Raw genomic sequence first — 6236 nt, forward strand, 5'->3', positions numbered from 1 at the left:
TAGACTAATGACAGTGCTGTCAAACAAGTCTATGATTCTATCTGTGAAATCGATGAAAATCTCCATCACACATTTATACTATATGTAGAGGGGGTCCCTGCTTCATCTCTCTCTGCTAAGGGGTCCCTGCTACATCTCTCTCTGCTAAGTGGTCCCTGCTTCATCTCTCTCTGCTAAGGGGTCCCTGCTTCATCCCTCTCTCAGCTAAGGGGTCCCAGCTTCATCTGTCTCTCTGCTAAGGGGTCCCTGCTTCATCTGACTCTCTGCTAAGGGGTCCTTGGCCTGAAAACGTTGAAGACCCCTGAGTTAATGTATATATAAATGTATCATTTATGGTTCATACATCAGCATAAAAGCTGCTCAGAGCGAGTCTCTCGCCTTATTTACAGTTGTATAGTTTCAATGTTCAAGGCTTTTTTCATGAAAAACAAACAAATAGTTGGGGCGAATCCGATACTTCCGTGACCGCGAGAGCAAAGGTCCGTTTCTCAGTGGTTTTGTCAACTATGAAGGTTAAATAACAAATTGAGCTCCCATGTCCCTCGCAAAAATGCGGGCAGCTATAATTTTCAGTCTCATTCACTTACTATACTATAAAAGGAAAAAAATACTATAAAGCGGGATGTGAGGGGTCAAACTAGGGGTTTTAATGATTCTGAATCCATTGCAAGCATTTGTTTTGCATGAAAAACATTCCTTGGGCTAAAAACGGCCAACAAAACTATGGTTTAGTGATGAGTCATTACTTTTCACATTCTTTTGGGGTCCGTTTTTAGCCCAAGGAATGTTTTTCATGCAAAACAAATGCTTGCAATGGATTCAGAATCATTAAAACCCCCTAGTTTGACCCCTCACATCCCACTTTATAGTCATTTTTTCCTTTATAGTATGGTGTATAGTAAGTGAATGAGACTGAAAGTTATAGCTGTCAAACATTTTGCCCGCATTTTTGCGAGGGACATGGGAGCTCAGTTTGTTATTTAACCTTCAAAACCACTGAGGAACGGACCTTTGCTCTCGCGGTCACGGAAGTATCGGATTTGCCCCAGCTAAAAGCCGTTCTTCACACCTGTGCCGTTTATGGCTGCTCTTTTCCTGCAAATGTCCTGCAAATGCATTGTTTCCACAGGTTGCTTTTAATGAGAATGGAGCGTATTTTTGCAGACAGGGACATGCTGGCCATTGAGAAAAGCGGGACAACTCCCGAACGGCCGGTTCATTCCAGGCCGGTTCATTCCAGGCCATTAGGAAAAAAAATAAAATTAAATGTCGGCCTTGTTCCATTTTTGGGGCTGGGCGGCCAACAAAGTAAATCGTCACTGTCGGGCAGAAACCTCGTACCTCCAAGTTTCAAATTTGTAAATTATTTCGCAAAGCAAAGCACTGCTTCATCATACAAGACCGTTGCACAAAAGTAGTGAAAACAGCAGATCTACAAGCTTGTAGATCGGCTGTTTTCACTAGTTTAAATCATTTTTAAAATGACTAATACAAAACAAACGGTTTGGACATACAAGGTTTCCACCCGACAACAACGAAATATAACTCATGTAATTGGCCCACTGGCTTGTCACTTGTCATGATCTGAAATGACATATCTTTGAGTAGCAGCAGCAGCGCTATGGAGAGAGATCTCTCTCTATCCACGGGTTTCCCACGCCCCATAGTGCATTGCGCAGACGTTGTACCGAGCTTCCGGCGCCGCAGCCGAGTGTGATTTACAAGCTCACAACAGGCTGCATCTGCGACGCGACGTGAGCTTGTATGTCTGCTGTTAAACCGGAAGTGTGGTCCAAATAATCTCCAGTAAACTCCCGCGGAAACAGGTGGATAGCGCGCAATGAGGGCCTCTCCAACTCTTTTTCCCGGGCTGAATCAGGGGCCCAGCACGTACCTGTTTGCAGAAACCCACAAATGGCAAGAAACCACTCCATTCCCATTGAAGAGCACAATCCACCTTCACTCTTTTTTTTTCTAGCTTAATGATTTGATTAACTTCATGTGAAACATTGTTTTCTCTCTCAACAGCAAACAAACCAACATAAAGGTTTAAGTGTATAGAGGGTATCTGCACATTTCTAAAGTGACAATTTATGGACTTTTTAATACCTCTAAAATGACAAATTAAACATTGGCCAAATTGTCAAATATTAGAGGCAGAAATTGTGAAAACAGCAGATATACATGCTCACAACGCCTCGCACCCTGATAAAATATGATTATTTGGAGGGGAAAGGTTGGGGACCACTGCTTATAGCGCCCTCTGCAGGAGAACACTGGTCTGTGCATGAAGAACACGCTGGTAAAGGACTAAACTCTGACGTCAGCAAATCTTCAAATCAAAAAGCTGTGTCGTTACATCATTTACTTTTATTGTTTAGTTATCATCATTTACTTTTATTGTTTAGGACCCCGTTGAAGACAAGACTTAAAGGACAACTTTGTTTTTTTTACAACAAGGGTTCATATTTTAGATTGTAATTAGAGAAAAGAAAAAGTGAGAGTTAAAATGTTTTCATTTGCTTCGTTCTATTGTTTTATCGCATTTACCGTGCTAAAATGTGGGGCATGCGTACAAGTGGTTAAATATGTATTTTTAGACACAATAAGCCAGCAGTTTCTTTATTGCTATTTACATTAACACTTCTAGTCCCATCTAGTCACATCAAATCAGGAAAGGTTGCATTGTATCTTGGGAATGGGCTTATTCTGTGTAAAATGACATATTTAGCCCCTTGTACGCATGCCCCCAACTACTGAAATAAGAATCTCTAAAACAATAGAAAGAAGTAAATGAAATAATTTTAACTCTCATCTTTTATATTCTTTAATTACAATCTAAAATATGAACCCTTGTTGTAAAAAACTAAAGTTGTCCTTTAAAGGGATATTTCACGTTAAAGAAAAAAAAAACTTTGGGTCGGTTTTTTTTTTTCGTTCTCAGGCTTTTGGGAACAACCGGGACAGATTTGAAGTTGCTTGATTCAATATTTAGATATTTGATATTGATTTGATCAGACACGCCCCTTCCTATACAAACCCATTGTAACATGGTTAAAAAGATTAATCATGTTAGATTCATCTAAAACACCTGCATGTACTTGGTTCTGGTGACTCACACACTGACCTCAGCTAGACTATAAAATGACGAAAAGTTATATATATTTTTTTCAAAGTGAAATTGTTGGGGAAGTTAAAGTTACATGTAACTGAGTTACATAACTAAGTTACATTTTGCTGTAACTTGCTGGTAACTGAGTTAGATTCATATTTCTGTAACTCATCAAGTAACTGAGATACTTTTTGGGTAATTTTTGGCTCAAGTTACAAGTTACACAAGGCACCAGTCTTTTTCATTTTTTTTACAGTTAAGTTACAGTTTTACAAGAGATGTGATCAAATTGAAGAACAAATGTCATACAGTATCCTCAACAGATCTTCTTTCTGTGGAATTTTATTTTAGGAACACAGATGTTAACAAAAGAAAATGTCAACCTTTGTTAAATGAAAGTGTAAAACTCAGTTGAGAGGCATAGGCCCAATTTATTTTTGACAGTAAAGTTAAGTATAGTTTTACTGTTACGATCAAATGCCATGTAACAGTTTAGTTAATATGCATAGAGATGTGATAAGATTGACGATCAAATGTCATGACTCATGGACTCAACAGATCATAATTCTCTTATTTTTTTAACTTTATCTTAGGAACACAGATGTTTACTAAAGTTTCATGTACACCAAATGTACATTCTCAATTTAACACTGAAAAAAAGTAACTCAAGTTACTTTTTCTATGTAACTTGAAACTTTATAAGTTATATTTCTCCAGGGGTATAACTTTAACTTGATCAAGTTACTGCCATGGTGAGTTACTTGTAACTGTACAAGTTAGGCTTTCAAAGTAACTTCCCCAACACTGGAGATGACAGACAGTAGATGACATGTGTGACAGATGATGATGATGATGATGATATTTCAGACAGAAGGTGACGTCACACATGTGCAACGTCTTTGGCACAACAAAGAACAATAAACCAGTAAGACTCCCTAATCGGGAGATAAGCGACCGTTGGTCGCGGTCGCTTATCTCCTGTCACACTGCTGACATCAGTATGACATCACACCGTACACAAATGACCCTTATATAAGACCGCATGGCGCCGCCCACATGTGTACACAAACCTTTGTGTACGTTGCTGTGGCAACAGTCTGTTGTTGCTGGTCTGTTAGTGTACGTTAGCAACCACCTTAGCAACCATGGTTTTACCCTAGCAACCAACTGTTTACCCTAGCAACCAACTGTTTACCATAGCAACCATGTTTTTTTACCCTAGCAACCAACTGTTTACCATAGCAACCATTTTTTTACCCTAGCAACCAACTGTTTACCATAGCAACCATGTTTTTTTTACCTTAGCAACCAACTGTTTACCATAGCAACCATGTTTTTTACCCTAGCAACCAACTGTTTAACATATGGAGTTATATGTTGTTCGTGTCCAAATATGGGGCTTGTGAGGTCAGACTTAGTGAGATGTCATACTGATGTCAGCAGTGTGATGTCATACTGATGCGGAGATATGAGCAGGGCAAAGGTGTGACGTGTGACGTGTGACGTGTGACCGACCGACCGACCGACGGACGGCCGGTGGAGGTTTTGATACCAGTAAGATGCCTAAGGGAGAAAAGCAAAGGGCGAGGTTGCACCATTTCTTGGTCTTCTGGCCAGTGATGTATATCGGACCATTTAACCATATATGGAGACATCTGGTACCCATAGATATTCACAGATATGGGCTTAATATTGATGACATAAGGGATCTCCATATATGGGCGTAAAAGGGATTTGGTTCCCCTGGCATCACAGGGATCTCCATATATGGGCATAAAATGGATTTGGTTACCCTGGCAACACGGGGATCTCCATATCTCCATATATGGGCATAAAAGGGATTTGGTTCCCCTGGCATCACAGGGATCTCCATATATGGGCATAAAAGGGATTTGGTTCCCCTGACATTACAGTGATGTCAGTGGCTGGTTCTACAGAGGGGATCTCCATTTATGGGCATAAAAGGGAATGTATGTATGATGATGTCAGATATCATAGACGTCATAGGACTTTCACATAACGAATAACTGAGTAAGCATGTAAACCCGTAAAATCTATATTTGGGCATGGCTGATTTATGACCTCATCATGATGACACAAGCAAACACAGCTGAATTGTATAAATGATCAGTGCAGAAACCAACAGAAGTATTTGACCAAGACTCTTGATCTTCAAGAACCCTGAGTATTTTACCATTTTTGGTGTTTGAAATGTTGAACTGGACTTTACATCGTGAAAGTGGATTCAATATATTGAGACTAGGGTAAAAAAACATGGTTGCTATGGTAAACAGTTGGTTGCTAGGGTAAACAGTTTGTTGCTAGGGTAAAACCATGGTTGCTAAGGTGGTTGCTAACGTACACTAACAGACCAGCAACAACAGACTGTTGCCACAGCAACGTACACAAAGGTTTGTGTACACATGTGGTGTGATGTCATACTGATGCGGAGATATGAGCAGGGCAAAGGTGTGACGTGTGACGTGTGACCGACCGACCGACCGACGGACGGCCGGTGGAGGTTTTGATACTAAACTGCGACCTTACGGTCGCAATAAATATATATTTATATATATATATTTTTAAAGTGTGATGGACTAATAAACCTCCTAAATGTGTAAATAAAACCCCCCAACAATCCACAACGATGACCTAAAAACGTTAACAGCTGCTTCAGAGTCATTCAGACTAAGGATGGGCGATATTAGGAAAACCTTCCATATTCGATAACGTTGTTGAATACCTCGATATCGATATTACTCACGATATTAGCAAAACCTTTGATATTCCATAACGTTTAAAGTTGTTCTGCTTTAGGTCCACTGTCTGCCTAACCCAGATAATGAATAGCATATCCATGCATGCACACTGCACAGTACACATAGAATAAAGAATTTTCCAACAATGGTTTTATTGAAATAACCACACCTGGTTACAGATGGACTGCTCTGTTGCATGTGCTACATGCATGCATAGTGTGTCTGTTAATTAATTTGACACATACACCAATACCTCATTTCAAGTTTCTTTGTCGATATGTACCGGTATACCTCGCATGTTGATACCTCCATATCGATACATTTTCGATATATTGCCCAGCCTTAATTCTGACCACGTTGGTTGG

Source organism: Nannobrachium achirus (genome assembly GCF_963921795.1).
Source record: "Nannobrachium achirus genome assembly, chromosome: 23".
NCBI lineage: Eukaryota > Metazoa > Chordata > Actinopteri > Myctophiformes > Myctophidae > Nannobrachium > Nannobrachium achirus.